The following is a 19,548-nucleotide window of genomic DNA, read 5'->3' on the forward strand; positions in this document are numbered from 1 at the left end:
CATTAGAAGGCCCTGAACGTTACAATTAACTATCATTTTTGCGTCGGATACGAAAATCTAGACTCACAGGAGAACGACCATAATGTGCCCGAGGCAGCAATAGACCCTTGGAGACAAGTCGACTGGAGGACGATGTATTGAATCTCGACGCAATTTGAGAGTTCCATCGTCATTAGGCGGCCCTGAACGTCACAATTAACTATCATTTTGGCGTCGGATTCGTAAATCTAGACTTACAAGAGAACGACCATAAAGTGCCCGAGGCAGCATTAGACCCTTGGAGACAAGTCGGCTGGAGGACGATGTATTGGATCGCGACGCAATTTGAGTGTTCCATCGTCATTAGGAGGCCCTGAATGTTACAATTAACTATCAGTTTTTCGTCGGATTCGAAAATCTAGACTCAAAGCAGACGAACCATTTGGTGCCCGAGGCAGCAATATCCCCTTGGAGACAAATCGGCTGGAGGACGATGTATTGAATGCCGACGCAATTTGAGTCTTCTATCGTCATTAGGAGGCGCTGAACGTTACAATTCACTATCATTTTTGCGTCGGATTCGAAAATCTAGACTCACAGGAGAAGGATCATATTGTGCCCGAGACAGCAATATCCCCTTGGAGACAAGTCGGCTGGAGGACGATGTATTGAATCTCGACGCAATTTGAGTGTTCCATCGTCATTAGAAGGCCCTGAACGTTACAATTAACTATCATTTTTGCGTCGGATTCGAAAATCTAGACTCACAGGAGAACGACCATAAGGTGCCCGAGGCAGCAATAGACCCTTGGAGACAACTCGGCTGGAGGCCGATGTATTGAATCTCGACGCAATTTGAGTGTTCCATCGGCATTAGGAGGCCCTGAACGTTAAAATTAACTATCATTTTTGCGTCGGATTCGATAATCTAAACTCACAGGAGAACGACCATACGGTGCCCGAGGCAGCAACAGACCCTTGGAGACAAGTCGGCTGGAGGACGATGTATTGAATCTCGTCGCAATTTGAGTGTTCCATCGTCATTACAAGGCCCTGAACGTTACAATTAACTATCATTTTTGCGTCGGATTCGAAAATCTAGACTCACAGGAGAACGACCATAAGGTGCCCGAGGCAGCAATAGACCCTTGGAGAGAAGTCGGCTGGAGGACGATGTATTGGATCGCGACGCATTTTGAGTCTTCTATCGTCATTAGGAGGCGCTGATCGTTACAATTCACTATCATTTTTGCGTCGGATTCGAAAATCTAGCTCACACGAGAAGGACCATGTGGTGCCCGAGGCAGCGATATCCCCTTGGAGACAAGTCGGCTGGAGGCCGATGTATTGAATCTCGACGCAATTTGAGGGTTCCAGCGTCATTAGAAGGCCCTGAACGTTACAATTAACTATCATTTTTGCGTCGGATACGAAAATCTAGACTCACAGGAGAACGACCATAAGGTGCCCGAGGCAGCAATAGACCCTTGGAGACAAGTCGGCTGGAGGACGATGTATTGAATCTCGACGCAATTTGAGAGTTCCATCGTCATTAGGCGGCCCTGGACGTTTCAATTAACTATCATTTTGGCGTCGGATTCGTAAATCTAGACTTACTAGAGAACGACCATAAAGTGCCCGAGGCAGCATTAGACCCTTGGAGACAAGTCGGCTGGAGGAGGATGTATTGGATTGCGACGCAATTTGAGTGTTCCATCGTCATTAGGAGGCCCTGAAAGTTACAATTAACTATCAGTTTTTCGTCGGATTCGAAAATGTAGACTCACAGCAGACGAACCATTTGGTGCCCGAGGCAGCAACATCCCCTTGGAGACAAATCGGCTGGAGGACGATGTATTGAATCCCGACGCAATTTGAGTCTTCTATCGTCATTAGGAGCCGCCGAACGTTACAATTAACTATCATTTTTGCGTCGGATACGAAAATCTAGACACACAGGAGAACGACCATAAGGTGCCCGAGGCAGCAATAGACCCTTGGAGACAAGTCGGCTGGAGGCCGATGTATTGGATCGCGACGCAATTTGAGTGTTCCATCGGCATTAGAAGGCCCTGAACGTTACAATTAACTATCATTTTGGCGTCGGATTCGATAATCTAAACTCACAATAGAACGACCATAAGGTGCCCGAGGCAGCAATAGACCCTTGGAGACAAGTCGGCTGGAGGACGATGTATTGGATCGCGACGCAATTTGAGTGTTCCATCGTCATTAGAAGGCCCTGAACGTTACAATTAACTATCATTTTTGTGTCGGATTCGAAAATCTAGACTCACAGGAGAACGACCATAAGGTGCCCGAGGCAGCAATAGACCCCTGGTGACAAGTCGGCTGGAGGCCGATGTATTGAATCTCGACGCAATTTGAGTGTTCCATCGTCATTAGAAGGCCCTGAACGTTACAATTAACTATCATTTTTGCGTCGGATACGAAAATCTAGACTCACAGGAGAACGACCATAAGGTGACCGAGGCAGCAATAGACCCTTGGAGACAAGTCGGCTGGAGGACGATGTATTGAATCTCGACGCAATTTGAGAGTTCCATCGTCATTAGGCGGCCCTGAACGTTACAATTAACTATCATTTTGGCGTCGGATTCGTAAATCTAGACTTACAAGAGAACGACCATAAAGTGCCCGAGGCAGCATTAGACCCTTGGAGACAAGTCGGCTGGAGGACGATGTATTGGATCGCGACGCAATTTGAGTGTTCCATCGTCATTAGGAGGTCTGAACGTTAAAATTAACTATCATTTTTGCGTCGGATTTGATAATCTAAACTCACAGGAGAACGACCATACGGTGCCCGAGGCAGCAACAGACCCTTGGAGACAAGTCGGCTGGAGGACGATGTATTGAATCTCGACGCAATTTGAGTGTTCCATCGTCATTACAAGGCCCTGAACGTTACAATTAATTATCATTTTTGCCTCGGTTTCGAAAATCTAGACTCACAGGAGCACGACCATAAGGTGCCCGAGGCAGCAATAGACCCTTGGAGACAAGTCGGCTGGAGGACGATATATTGGATCGCGACGCAATTTGAGTCTTCTATCGTCATTAGGAGGCGCTGAACGTTACAATTCACTATCATTTTTGCGTCGGATTCGAAATTCTAGACTCACAGGAGAAAGATCATATTGTGCCCGAGACAGCAATATCCCCTTGGAGACAAGTCGGCTGGAGGCCGATGTATTGGATCTCGACGCAATTTGAGTGTTCCATCGTCATTAGAAGGCCCTGAACGTTACAATTAACTATCATTTTAGCGTCGGATTCGAAAATCTAGACTCACAGGAGAACGACCATAAGGTGCCCGAGGCAGCAATAGACCCTTGGTGACAAGTCGGCTGGAGGCCGATGTATTGAATCTCGACGCAATTTGAGTGTTCCATCGTCATTAGAAGGCCCTGAACGTTACAATTAACTATCATTTTTGCGTCGGATACGAAAATCTAGACTCACAGGAGAACGACCATAATGTGCCCGAGGCAGCAATAGACCCTTGGAGACAAGTCGGCTGGAGGACGAAGTATTGAATCTCGACGCAATTTGAGAGTTCCATCGTCATTAGGCGGCCCTGAACGTTACAATTAACTATCATTTTGGCGTCGGATTCGTAAATCTAGACTTACAAGAGAACGACCATAAAGTGCCCGAGGCAGCATTAGACCCTTGGAGACAAGTCGGCTGGAGGACGATGTATTGGATCGCGACGCAATTTGAGTGTTCCATCGTCATTAGGAAGCCCTGAATGTTACAATTAACTATCAGTTTTTCGTCAGATTCGAAAATCTAGACTCACAGCAGTCGAACCATTTGGTGCCCGAGGCAGCGATATCCCCTTGGAGACAAATCGGCTGGAGGACGATGTATTGAATGCCGACGCAATTTGAGTCTTCTATCGTCATTAGGAGGCGCTGAACGTTACAATTCACTATCATTTTTGCGTCGGATTCGAAAATCTAGACTCACAGGAGAAGGATCATATTGTGCCCGAGACAGCAATATCCCCTTGGAGACAAGTCGGCTGGAGGACGGTGTATTGAATCTCGACGCAATTTGAGTGTTCCATCGTCATTAGAAGGCCCTGAACGTTACAATTAACTATCATTTTTGCGTCGGATTCGAAAATCTAGACTCACAGGAAAACGACCATAAGGTGCCCGAGGCAGCAATAGACCCTTGGAGACAAGTCGGCTGGAGGCCGATGTATTGAATCTCGACGCAATTAGAGTGTTCCATCGGCATTAGGAGGCCGTGAACGTTAAAATTAACTATCATTTTTGCGTCGGATTCGATAATCTAAACTCACAGGAGAACGAGGCAGCAACAGACCCTTGGAGACAAGTCGGCTGGAGGACGATGTATTGAATCTCGTCGCAATTTGAGTGTTCCATCGTCATTACAAGGCCCTGAACGTTACAATTAACTATCATATTTGCGTCGGATTCGAAAATCTAGACTCACAGGAGAACGACCATAAGGTGCCCGAGGCAGCAATAGACCCTTGGTGACAAGTCGGCTGGAGGACGATGTATTGGATCGCGACGCAATTTGAGTCTTCTATCGTCATTAGGAGGCGCTGAACGTACAATTCACTATCATTTTTGCGTCGGATTCGAAAATCTAGCTCACAGGAGAAGGACCATGTGGTGCCTGAGACAGCGATATCCCCTTGGAGACAAGTCTGCTGGAGGCCGATGTATTGAATCTCGACGCAATTTGAGTGTTCCATCGTCATTAGAAGGCCCTGAACGTTACAATTAACTATCATTTTTGCGTCGGATACGAAAATCTAGACTCACAGGAGATCGACCATAAGGTGCCCGAGGCAGCAATAGACCCTTGTAGACAAGTCGGCTGGAGGACGATGTATTGAATCTCGACGCAATTTGAGAGTTCCATCGTCATTAGGCGGCCCTGAACGTTACAATTAACTATCATTTTGGCGTCGGATTCGTAAATCTAGACTTACAAGAGAACGACCATAAAGTGCCCGAGGCAGCATTAGACCCTTGGAGACAAGTCGGCTGGAGGACGATGTATTGGATCGCGACGCAATTTGAGTGTTCCATCGTCATTAGGAGGCCCTGAATATTACAATTAACTTTCAGTTTTTCGTCGGATTCGAAAATCTAGATTCACAGCAGACGAACCATTTGGTGCCCGAGGCAGAAATATCCCCTTGGAGACAAATCGGCTGGAGGACGATGTATTGAATCCCGACGCAATTTGAGTCTTCTATCGTCATTAGGAGGCGCTGAACGTTACAATTCACTATCATTTTTGCGTCGGATTCGAAAATCTAGACTCACAGGAGAAGGATCAAATTGTGCCCGAGACAGATATATCCCCTTGGAGACAAGTCGGCTGGAGGACGATGTATTGAATCTCGACGCAATTTGAGTGTTCCATCGTCATTAGAAGGCCCTGAACTATACAATTAACTATCATTTTTGCGTCGGATGCGATAATCTAAACTCACAGGAGAACGACCATAAGGTGCCCGAGGCAGCAATAGACCCTTGGAGACCAGTCGGCTGGAGGACGATGTATTGGATCCGACGCAATTTGAGTGTTCCATCGTCATTAGAAGGCCCTGAACGTTACAATTAACTATCATTTTTGCGTCGGATTCAAAAATCTAGACTCACAGGAGAACGACCATAAGGTGCCCGAGGCAGCATAGACCCCTGGTGACAAGTCGGCTGGAGGCCGATGTATTGAATCTCGACGCAATTTTAGTGTTCCATCGTCATTAGAAGGCCCTGAACGTTACAATTAACTATCATTTTTGCGTCGGATACGAAAATCTAGACTCACAGGAGAACGACCATAAGGTGCCCGAGGCAGCAATAGACCCTTGGAGACAAGTCGGCTGGAGGACGATGTATTGAATCTCGACGCAATTTGAGAGTTCCATCATCATTAGGCGGCCCTGAACGTTACAATTAACTATCATTTTGGCGTCGGATTCGATAATCTAAACTCACAGGGGAACGACCATAAAGTGCCCGCGGCAGCATTAGACCCTTGGAGACAAGTCGGCTGGAGGACGATGTATTGAATCTCGAAGCAATTTGAGTGTTCCATCGTCATTAGAAGGCCCTGAACGTTACAATTAACTATCATTTTTGCGTCGGATACGAAAATCTAGACTCACAGGAGAACGACCATGTGGTGCCCGAGGCAGCGATATCCCCTTGGAGACAAGTCGGCTGGAGGCCGATGTATTGGATCTCGACGCAATTTGAGTGTTCCATCGTCATTAGAAGGCCCTGAACGTTACAATTAACTATCATTTTAGCGTCGGATTCGAAAATCTAGACTCACAGCAGACGAACCATTTGGTGCCCGAGGCAGCAATATCCCCTTGGAGACAAATCGGCTGGAGGACGATGTATTGGATCTCGACGCAATTTGAGTCTTCTATCGTCATTAGGAGGCGCTGAACGTTACAATTCACTATCATTTTTGCGTCGGATTCGAAAATTTAGACTCACAGGAGAACGACCATAAGGTGCCCGAGGCAGCAATAGACCCTTGGAGACAAGTCGGCTGGAGGCCGATGTATTGAATCTCGACGCAATTTGAGTGTTCCATCGGCATTAGGAGGCCCTGAACGTTAAAATTAACTATCATTTTTGCGTCGGATTCGAAAATCTAGACTCACAGGAGAAGGATCATATTGTGCCCGAGACAGCAATATCCCCTTGTAGACAAGTCGGCTGGAGGACGATGTATTGAATCTCGACGCAATTTGAGTGTTCCATCGTCATTACAAGGCCCTGAACGTTACAATTAACTATCATTTTTGCGTCGGTTTCGAAAATCTAGACTCACAGGAGAACGACCATAAGGTGCCCGAGGCAGCAATAGACCCTTGGAGACAAGTCGGCTGGAGGACGATGTATTGGATCGCGACGCAATTTGAGTCTTCTATCGTCATTAGGACGCGCTGAACGTTACAATTCACTATCATTTTTGCGTCGGATTCGAAATTCTAGACTCACAGGAGAAAGATCATATTGTGCCCGAGACAGCAATATCCCCTTGGAGACAAGTCGGCTGGAGGCCGATGTATTGGATCTCGACGCAATTTGAGTGTTCCATCGTCATTAGACGGCCCTGAACGTTACAATTAACTATCATTTTAGCGTCGGATTCGAAAATCTAGACTCTTAGGAGAACGACCATAATGTGCCCGAGGCAGCAATAGACCCTTGGAGACAAGTCGGCTGGAGGACGATGTATTGAATCTCGACGCAATTTGAAAGTTCCATCGTCATTAGGCGGCCCTGAACGTTACAATTAACTATCATTTTGGCGTCGGATTCGTAAATCTAGACTTACAAGAGAACGACCATAAAGTGCCCGAGGCAGCATTAGACCCTTGGAGGCAAGTCGGCAGGAGGACGATGTATTGGATCGCGACGCAATTTGAGTGTTCCATCGTCATTAGGAGGCCCTGAATGTTACAATTAACTATCAGTTTTTCGTCAGATTCGAAAATCTAGACTCACAGCAGACGAACCATTTGGTGCCCGAGGCAGCAATATCCCCTTGGAGACAAATCGGCTGGAGGACGATGTATTGAATGCCGACGCAATTTGAGTCTTCTATCGTCATTAGGAGGCGCTGAACGTTACAATTCACTATCATTTTTGCGTCGGATTCGAAAATCTAGACTCACAGGAGAAGGATCATATTGTGCCCGAGACAGCAATATCCCCTTGGAGACAAGTCGGCTGGAGGACGATGTATTGAATCTCGACGCAATTTGAGTGTTCCATCGTCATTAGAAGGCCCTGAACGTTACAATTAACTATCATTTTTGCGTCGGATTCGAAAATCTAGACTCACAGGAGAACGACCATAAGGTGCCCGAGGCAGCAATAGACCCTTGGAGACAAGTCGGCTGGAGGCCGATGTATTGAATCTCGACGCAATTTGAGTGTTCCATCGGCATTAGGAGGCCCTGAACGTTAAAATTAACTATCATTTTTGCGTCGGATTCGATAACCTAAACTCACAGGAGAACGACAATACGGTGCCCGAGCCAGCAACAGACCCTTGGAGACAAGTCGGCTGGAGGACGATGTATTGAATCACGTCGCAATTTGAGTGTTCCATCGTCATTACAAGGCCCTGAACGTTACAATTAACTATCATTTTTGCGACGGATTAGAAAATCTAGACTCACAGGAGAACGACCATAAGGTGCCCGAGGCAGCAATAGACCCTTGGTGACAAGTCGGCTGGAGGACGATGTATTGGATCGCGACGCAATTTGAGTCTTCTATCGTCATTAGGAGGCGCTGAACGTTACAATTCACTATCATTTTTGCGTCGGATTCGAAAATCTAGCTCACAGGAGAAGGACCATGTGGTGCCCGAGGCAGCGATATCCCCTTGGAGACAAGTCGGCTGGAGGCCGATGTATTGAATCTCGACGCAATTTGAGTGTTCCATCGTCATTAGAAGGCCCTGAACGTTACAATTAACTATCATTTTTGCGTCGGATACGAAAATCTAGACTCACAGGAGAACGACCATAAGGTGCCCGAGGCAGCAATAGACCGTTGGAGACAAGTCGGCTGGAGGACGATGTATTGAATCTCGACGCAATTTGAGAGTTCCATCGTCATTAGGCGGCCCTGAACGTTACAATTAACTATCATTTTGGCGTCGGATTCGTAAATCTAGTCTTACAAGAGAACGACCATAAAGTGCCCGAGGCAGCATTAGACCCTTAGAGACAAGTCGGCTGGAGGACGATGTATTGAATCCCGACGCAATTTGAGTCTTCTATCGTCATTAGGAGGCGCTGAACGTTACAATTAACTATCATTTTGGCGTCGGATTCGATAATCTAAACTCACAGGGGAACGACCATAAAGTGCCCGCGGCAGCATTAGACCCTTGGAGACAAGTCGGCTGGAGGACGATGTATTGAATCTCGAAGCAATTTGAGTGTTCCATCGTCATTAAAAGGCCCTGAACGTTACAATTAACTATGATTTTTGCGTCGGATTCGAAAATCTAGACTCACAGGAGAACGACCATAAGGTGCCCGAGGCAGCAATAGACCCTTGGAGACAAGTCGGCTGGAGGCCGATGTATTGGATCTCGACGCAATTTGAGTGTTCCATCGTCATTAGAATGCCCTGAACGTTACAATTAACTATCATTTTTGTGTCGGATTCGATAATCTAGACTCACAGGAGAACGACCATAAGGTGCCCGAGGCAGCAATAGACCCTTGGTGACAAGTCGGCTGGAGGCCGATGTATGGAATCTCGACGCAATTTGAGTGTTCCATCGTCATTAGAAGGCCTTGAACGTTACAATTAACTATCATTTTTGCGTCGGATACGAAAATCTAGACTCACAGGAGAACGACCATGTGGTGCCCGAGGCAGCGATATCCCCTTGGAGACAAGTTGGCTGGAGGCCGATGTATTGAATCTCGACGCAATTTGAGTGTTCCATCGTCATTACAAAGCCCTGAACCTTACAATTATCTATCAGTTTCGCGTCGGATTCGAAAATCTACTCACAGGAGAAGTTCATACGGTGCTCGAGACAGCAATATACCCCTTGGAGACAAATCGGCTGGAGGACGATGTATTGAATCTCGACGCAATTTGAGTCTTCTATCGTCATTAGGAGTCGCTGAACGTTACAATTCACTATCATTTTTGCGTCGGATTCGAAAATCTAGACTCACAGGAGAAAGATCATATTGTGCCCGAGACAGCAATATCCCCTTGGAGACAAGTCGATTGGAGGACGATGTATTGAATCTCGACGCAATTTGAGAGTTCCATCGTCATTAGGCGGCCCTGAACGTTACAATTAACTATCATTTTAGCGTCGGATTCGATAATCTAAACTCACAGGAGAACGACCATAAGGTGCCCGAGGCAGCAATAGACCCTTGGAGACAAGTCGGATGGAGGCCGATGTATTGAATCTCGACGCAATTTGAGTGTTCCATCGGCATTACGAGGCCCTGAACGTTAAAATTAACTATCATTTTAGCGTCGGATTCGATAATCTAAACTCACAGGAGAACGACCATACGGTGCCCGAGGCAGCAACAGACCCTTGGAGACAAGTCGGCTGGAGGACGATGTATTGAATCTCGACGCAATTTGAGTGTTCCATCGTCATTACAAGGCCCTGAACGTTACAATTAACTATCATTTTTGCGTCGGATTCGAAAATCTAGACTCACAGGAGAAGGATCATATTGTGCCCGAGACAGCAATATCCCCTTGGAGACAAGTCGATTGGAGGACGATGTATTGAATCTCGACGCAATTTGAGTGTTCCATCGTCATTAGAAGGCCCTGAACGTTACAATTAACTATCATTTTTGCGTCGGATTCGAAAATCTAGACTCACAGGAGAACGACCATAAGGTGCCCGAGGCAGCAATAGACCTTTGGAGACAAGTCGGCTGGAGGACGATGTATTGAATCTCGACGCAATTTGAGAGTTCCATCGTCATTAGGCGTCCCTGAACGTTACAATTACCTATCATTTTGGCGTCGGATTCGTAAATCTAGACTTACAAGAGAACGACCATAAAGTGCCCGAGGCAGCATTAGACCCTTGGAGACAAGTCGGCTGGAGGACGATGTATTGGATCGCGACGCAATTTGAGTGTTCCATCGTCATTAGGAGGCCCTGAATGTTACAATTAACTATCAGTTTTTCGTCGGATTCGAAAATCTAGACTCACAGCAGACGAACCATTTGGTGCCCGAGGCAGCAATAGACCCTTGGAGACAAATCGGCTGGAGGACGATGTATTGAATGCCGACGCATTTTGAGTCTTCTATCGTCATTAGGAGGCGCTGAACGTTACAATTCACTATCATTTTTGCGTCGGATTCGAAAATCTAGACTCACAGGAGAAGGATCAGATTGTGCCCGAGACAGCAATATCCCCTTGGAGACAAGTCGGCTGGAGGACGATGTATTGAATCTCGACGCAATTTGAGTGTTCCATCGTCATTAGAAGGCCCTGAACGTTACAATTAACTATCATTTTTGCGTCGGATTCGAAAATATAGACTCACAGGAGAACGACCATAAGGTGCCCGAGGCAGCAATAGACCCTTGGAGACAAGTCCGCTGGAGGCCGATGTATTCAATCTCGACGCAATTTGAGTGTTCCATCGGCATTAGGAGGCCCTGAACGTAAAAATTAAATATCTTTTTTGCGTCGGATTCGATAATCTAAACTCACAGGAGAACGACCATACGGTGCCCGAGGCAGCAACAGACCCTTGGAGACAAGTCGGCTGGAGGACGATGTATTGAATCTCGACGCAATTTGAGTGTTCCATTGTCATTACAAGGCCCTGAACCTTACAATTAACTATCAGTTTCGCGTCGGATTCGAAAATCTACTCACAGGAGAAGTTCATACGGTGCTCGAGACAGCAATATACCCCTTGCAGACAAATCGGCTGGAGGACGATGTATTGAATCTCGACGCAATTTGAGTCTTCTATAGTCATTAGGAGGCGCTGAACGTTACAATTCACTATCATTTTTGCGTCGGATTCGAAAATCTAGACTCACAGGAGAACGACCATAAGGTGCCCGAGGCAGCAATAGACCCTTGGAGACAAGTCGGCTGGAGGACGATGTATTGGATCGCGAAGCAATTTGAGTCTTCTATCGCCATTAGGAGGCGCTGAACGTTACAATTCACTATCATTTTTGCGTCGGATTCGAAAATCTAGACTCACAGGAGAAGGACCATGTGGTGCCCGAGGCAGCGATATCCCCTTGGAGACAAGTCGGCTGGAGACCGATGTATTGAATCTCGACGCAATTTGAGTGTTCCATCGTCATTACAAAGCCCTGAACCTTACAATTAACTATCAGTTTCGCGTCGGATTCGAAAATCTACTCACAGGAGAAGTTCATACGGTGCTCGAGACAGCAATATACCCCTTGGAGACAATTCAGCTGGAGGACGATGTATTGAATCTCGACGCAATTTGAGTCTTCTATCGTCATTAGGAGGCGCTGAACGTTACAATTCACTATCATTTTTGCGTCGGATTCGAAAATCTAGACTCACAGCAGAAAGATCATATTGTGCCCGAGACAGCAATATCCCCTTGGAGACAAGTCGGCTGGAGGCCGATGTATTGGATCTCGACGCAATTTGAGAGTTCCATCGTCATTAGGCGGCCCTGAACGTTACAATTAACTATCATTTTGGCGTCGGATTCGTAAATCTAGACTTACAAGAGAACGACCATAAAGTGCCCGAGGCAGCATTAGACCCTTGGAGACAAGTCGGCTGGAGGACGATGTATTGGATCGCGACGCAATTTGAGTGTTCCATCGTCATTAGGAGGCCCTGAATGTTGCAATTAACTATCAGTTTTTCGTCGGATTCGAAAATCTAGACTCACAGCAGACGAACCATTTGGTGCCCGAGGCAGCAATATCCCCTTGGAGACAAATCGGCTGGAGGACGATGTATTGAATGTCGACGCAATTTGAGTCTTCTATCGTCATTAGGAGGCGCTGAACGTGACAATTCACTATCATTTTTGCGTCGGATTCGAAAATCTAGACTCACAGGAGAACGACCATAAGGTGCCCGAGGCAGCAATAGACCCTTGGAGCCAAGTCGGCTGGAGGCCGATGTATTGAATCTCGAAGCAATTTGAGTGTTCCATCGGCATTAGGAGGCCCTGAACGTTAAAATTAACTATCATTTTTGCGTCGGATACGAAAATCTAGACTCACAGGAGAACGACCAGAATGTGCCCGAGGCAGCAATAGACCCTTGGAGACAAGTCGGCTGGAGGACGATGTATTGAATCTCGACGCAATTTGAGAGTTCCAATGTCATTAGGCGGCCCTGAACGTTACAATTAACTATCATTTTGGCTTCGGATTCGTAAATCTAGACTTACAAGAGAACGACCATAAAGTGCCCGAGGCAGCATTAGACCCTTGGAGACAAGTCGGCAGGAGGACGCTGTATTGGATCGCGACGCAATTTGTGTTTTCCATCGTCATTAGGAGGCCCTGAATGTTGCAATTAACTATCAGTTTTTCGTCGGATTCGAAAATCTAGACTCACAGCAGACGAACCATTTGGTGCCCGAGGCAGCAATATCCCCTTGGAGACAAATCGGCTGGAGGACGATGTATTGAATGCCGACGCAATTTGATTCTTCTATCGTCATTAGGAGGCGCTGAACGTTACAATTCAATATCATTTTTGCGTCGGATTCGAAAATCTAGACTCACCGGAGAAGGATCATATTGTGCCCGAGACAGCAATATCCCCTTGGAGACAAGTTGGCTGGAGGCCGATGTATTGAATCACGACGCAATTTGAGTGTTCCATCGGCATTAGGAGGCCCTGAACGTTAAAATTAACTATCATTTTTGCGTCGGATTCGATAATCTAAACTCACAGGAGAACGACCATACGGTGCCCGAAGCAGCAACAGACCCTTGGAGACAAGTCGGCTGGAGGACGATGTATTGAATCTCGACGCAATTTGAGTGTTCCATCGTCATTAGAAGGCCCTGAACGTTACAATTAACTATCATTTTTGCGTCGGATTCGAAAATCTAGACTCACAGGAGAACGACCATAAGGTGCCCGAGGCAGCAATATCCCGTTGGAGACAAGTCGGCTGGAGGACGATGTATTGAATCTCGACGCAATTTGAGTGTTCCATCGGCATTAGGAGGCCCTGAACGTTAAAATTAACTATCATTTTTGCGTCGGATTCCATAATCTAAACTCACAGGAGAACGACCATACGGTGCCCGAGGCAGCAACAGACCCTTGGAGACAAGTCGGCTGGAGGACGATGTATTGAATCTCGACGCAATTTGAGTGTTCCATCGTCATTACAAGGCCCTGAACGTTACAATTAACTATCATTTTTGCGTCGGATTCGATAATCTAGACTCACAGGAGAACGACCATAAGGTACCCGAGGCCGCAATAGACCCTTGGAGACAAGTCGGCTGGAGGACGATGTATTGGATCGCGACGCAATTTGAGTCTTCTATCGTCATTAGGAGGCGCTGAACGTTACAATTCACAATCATTTTTGCGTCGGATTCGAAAATCTAGACTAACAGGAGAAAGACCATAAGGTGCCCGAGGCAGCATTAGACCCTTGGAGACAAGTCGGCTGGAGGCCGGTGTATTGGATCTCGACGCAATTTGAGTGTTCCATCGTCATTAGAAGGCCCTGAACGTTACAATTAACTATCATTTTTGCGTCGGATTCGATAGTCTAGACTCACAGGAGAACGACCATAAGGTGCCCGAGGCAGCAATAGACCCTTGGAGACAAGTAGGCTGGAGGACGATGTATTGGATCGCGACGCAATTTGAGTCTTCTATCGACATTAGGAGGCGCTGAACGTTACAATTCACTATCAATATTGCGTCGGATTCGTAAATCTAAACTCACAGGAGAAGGACCATGTGGTGCCCGAGGCAGCGATATCCCCTTGGAGACAAGTCGGCTGGAGGCCGATGTATTGAATCTCGACGCAATTTGAGTGTTCCATCGTCATTACAAAGCCCTGAACCTTACAATTAACTATCAGTTTAGCGTCGGATTCGAAAATCTACTCACAGGAGAAGTTCATACGGTGCTCGAGACAGCAATATACCCCTTGAAGACAAATCGGCTGGAGGTCGATGTATTGAATCTCGACGCAATTTGAGTCTTCTATCGTCATTTGGAGGCGCTGAACGTTACAATTCACTATCATTTTTGCGTCGGATTCGAAAATCTAGACTCACAGGAGAAAGATCATATTGTGCCCGAGACAGCAATATCCCCTTGGAGACAAGTCGGCTGGAGGACGATGTATTGAATCTCGACGCAATTTGAGTGTTCCATCGTCTTTAGAAGGCCCTGAACGTTACAATTAACTATGATTTTTCCGTCGGATTCGAAAATCTAGACTCACAGGGGAACGACCATACGGTCCCCGAGGCAGCTATTGACCCTTGGAGACAAGTCGGTTGGAGGACGATGTATTGGATCGCGACGCAAAATGAGTGTTCCATCGTCATTAGGAGGCCCTGAATGTTACAATTAACTATCAGTTTTTCGTCGGATTCGAAAATCTAAACTCACAACAGAACGACCATAAGGTGCCCGAGGCAGCAATAGACCGTTGGAGACAAGTCGGCTGGAGGTCGATGTATTGAATCTCGACGCAATTTGAGTGTTCCATCGTCATTACAAGGCCCTGAACCTTACAATTAACTATCAGTTTCGCGTCGGATTCGAAAATCTACTCACAGGAGAAGTTCATACGGTGCTCGAGACAGCAATATACCCCTTGGAGACAAGTCGGCAGGAGGACGATGTATTCGATCGCGACGCAATTTGAGTCTTCTATCATCATTAGGAGGCGCTGAACGGTACAATTCACTATCATTTTTGCGTCGGATTCGAAAATCTAGACTCACAGGAGAAGGACCATGTGGTGCCCGAGGCAGCGATATCCCCTTGGAGACAAGTCGGCTGGAGGCCGATGTATTGAATCTCGACGCAATTTGAGTGTTCCATCGTCATTACAAAGCCCTGAACCTTACAATTAACTATCAGTTTCGCGTCGGATTCGAAAATCTACTCACAGGAGAAGTTCATACGGTGCTCGAGACAGCAATATACCCCTAGGAGACAATTCGGCTGGAGGACGATGTATTGAATCTCGACGCAATTTGAGTCTTCTATCGTCATTAGGAGGCGCTGAACGTTACAATTCACTATCATTTTTGCGTCGGATTCGAAAATCTAGACTCACAGGAGAAAGATCATATTGCGCCCGAGACAGCAATATCCCCTTGGAGACAAGTCGGCTGGAGGCCGATGTATTGGATCTCGACGCAATTTGAGTGTTCCATCGTCATTACAAAGCCCTGAACCTTACAATTAACTATCAGTTTAGCGTCGGATTCGAAAATCTACTCACAGGAGAAGTTCATACGGTGCTCGAGACAGCAATATACCCCTTGAAGACAAATCGGCTGGAGGTCGATGTATTGAATCTCGACGCAATTTGAGTCTTCTATCGTCATTTGGAGGCGCTGAACGTTACAATTCACTATCATTTTTGCGTCGGATTCGAAAATCTAGACTCACAGGAGAAAGATCATATTGTGCCCGAGACAGCAATATCCCCTTGGAGACAAGTCGGCTGGAGGACGATGTATTGAATCTCGACGCAATTTGAGTGTTCCATCGTCTTTAGAAGGCCCTGAACGTTACAATTAACTATGATTTTTCCGTCGTATTCGAAAATCTAGACTCACAGGGAAACGACCATACGGTCCCCGAGGCAGCTATTGACCCTTGGAGACAAGTCGGTTGGAGGACGATGTATTGGATCGCGACGCAAAATGAGTGTTCCATCGTCATTAGGAGGCCCTGAATGTTACAATTAACTATCAGTTTTTCGTCGGATTCGAAAATCTAAACTCACAACAGAACGACCATAAGGTGCCCGAGGCAGCAATAGACCGTTGGAGACAAGTCGGCTGGAGGTCGATGTATTGAATCTCGACGCAATTTGAGTGTTCCATCGTCATTACAAGGCCCTGAACCTTACAATTAACTATCAGTTTCGCGTCGGATTCGAAAATCTACTCACAGGAGAAGTTCATACGGTGCTCGAGACAGCAATATACCCCTTGGAGACAAATCGGCTGGAGGACGATGTATTGAATCTCGACGCAATTTGAGTCTTCTATAGTCATAAGGAGGCGCTGAACGTAACAATTCACTATCATTTTTGCGTCGGATTCGAAAATCTAGACTCACAGGAGAACGACCATAAGGTGCCCGAGGCAGCAATAGACCCTTGGAGACAAGTCGGCAGGAGGACGATGTATTCGATCGCGACGCAATTTGAGTCTTCTATCATCATTAGGAGGCGCTGAACGGTACAATTCACTATCATTTTTCCGTCGGATTCGAAAATCTAGACTCACAGGAGAAGGACCATGTGGTGCCCGAAGCAGCGATATCCCCTTGGAGACAAGTCGGCTGGAGGCCGATGTATTGAATCTCGACGCAATTTGAGTGTTCCATCGTCATTACAAAGCCCTGAACCTTACAATTAACTATCAGTTTCGCGTCGGATTCGAAAATCTACTCACAGGAGAAGTTCATACGGTGCTCGAGACAGCAATATACCCCTTGGAGACAATTCGGCTGGAGGACGATGTATTGAATCTCGACGCAATTTGAGTCTTCTATCGTCATTAGGAGGCGCTGAACGTTACAATTCACTATCATTTTTGCGTCGGATTCGAAAATCTAGACTCACAGGAGAAAGATCGTATTGCGCCCGAGACAGCAATATCCCCTTGGAGACAAGTCGGCTGGAGGCCGATGTATTGGATCTCGACGCAATTTGAGTGTTCCATCGTCATTAGAAGGCCCTGAACGTTACAATTAACTATCGTTTTAGCGTCGGATTCGAAAATCTAGACTCACAGGAGAACGACCATAAGGTGCCCGAGGCAGCAATAGACCCTTGGTGACAAGTCGGCTGGAGGCAGATGGATTGAATCTCGACGCAATTTGAGTGTTCTATCGTCATTAGAAGGCCCTGAACGTTACAATTAACTATCATTTTTGCGTCGGATACGAAAATCTAGACTCACAGGAGAACGACCATAAGGTGCCCGAGGCAGCAATAGACCCTTGGAGACAAGTCGGCTGGAGGACGATGTATTGAATCTCGACGCAATTTGAGTGTTCCATCGTCATTCGAAGGCCCTGAACGTTACAATTATCTATCATTTTTGCGTCGGATACGAAAATCTAGACTCACAGGAGAACGACCATAAGGTGCCCGAGGCAGCAATAGACCCTTGGAGACAAGTCGGCTGGAGGACGATGTATTGGATCGCGACGCAATTTGAGTGTTCCATCGTCATTAGAAGGCCCTGAACGTTACAATTAACTATCATTTTTGCGTCGGATTCGAAAATCTAGACTCACAGCAGACGATCCATGTGGTGCCCGAGGCAGCAATATCCCCTTGGAGACAAATCGGCTGGAGGACATTGTATTGAATCCCGACGCAATTTGAGTCTTCTATCGTCATTAGGAGGCGCTGAACGTTACAATTCACTATCATTTTTGCGTCGGATTCGAAAACCTAGACTCACAGGAGAAGGATCATATTGTGCCCGAGACAGCAATATCCCCTTGGAGACAAGTCGGCTGGAGGACGATGTATTGAATCTCGACGCGATTTGAGTGTTCCATCGTCATTAGAAGGCCCTTAACGTTACAATTAACTATCATTTTTGCGTCGGATTCGAAAATCTAGACTCACAGGAGAACGACCATAAGGTGCCTGAGGCAGCAATAGACCCTTGGAGACAAGACGGCTGGAGGACGATGTATTGGATCGCGACGCAATTTGAGTCTTCTATCGTCATTAGGATGCGCTGAACGTTACAATTCACTATCATTTTTGCGTCGGATTCGAAAATCTAGACTCACAGGAGAAGGACCATGTGGTGCCCGAGGCAGCGATATCCCCTTGGAGACAAGTCGGCTGGAGGCCGATGTATTGAATCTCGACGCAATTTGAGTGTTCCATCGTCATTAGAAGGCCCTGAACGTTACAATTAACTATCATTTTTGCGTCGGATACGAAAATCTAGACACACAGGAGAACGACCATAAGGTGCCCGAGGCAGCAATAGACCCTTGGAGACAAGTCGGCTGGAGGACGATGTATTGAATCTCGACGCAATTTGAGAGTTCCATCGTCATTAGGCGGCCCTGAACGTTACAATTAACTATCATTTTGGCGTCGGATTCGTAAATCTAGACTTACAAGACAACGACCATAAAGTGCCCGAGGCAGCATTAGACCCTTGGAGGCAAGTCGGCTGGAGGACGATGTATTGGATCGCGACGCAATTTGAGTGTTCCATCGTCATTGGGAGGCGCTGAACGTTACAATTCACTATCATTTTTGCGTCGGATTCGAAAATCTAGACTCACAGGAGAACGACCATAAGGTGCCCGAGGCAGCAATAGACCCTTGGAGACAAGTCGGCTGGAGGACGATGTATTGGATCGCGACGCAATTTGAGTCTTCTATCGTCATTAGGAGGCGCTGAACGTTACAATTCACTATCATTTTTGCGTCGGATTCGTAAATGTAGACTCACCGGAGAAGGACCATGTGGTGCCCGAGGCAGCGATATCCCCTTGGAGCCCATTCGGCTGGAGGCCGATGTATTGAATCTCGACGCAATTTGAGTCTTCTATAGTCATTAGGAGGCGCTGAACGTAACAATTCACTATCATTTTTGCGTCGGATTCGAAAATCTAGACTCACAAGAGAACGACCATAAGGTGCCCGAGGCAGCAATAGACCCTTGGAGACAAGTCGGCTGGAGGTCGATGTATTGGATCGCGACGCAATTTGAGTCTTCTATCATCATTAGGAGGCGCTGAACGTTACAATTCACTATCATTT

Source organism: Schistocerca serialis, chromosome 10 (assembly GCF_023864345.2).
Source record: "Schistocerca serialis cubense isolate TAMUIC-IGC-003099 chromosome 10, iqSchSeri2.2, whole genome shotgun sequence".
Taxonomy (NCBI): Eukaryota; Metazoa; Arthropoda; class Insecta; order Orthoptera; family Acrididae; genus Schistocerca; species Schistocerca serialis.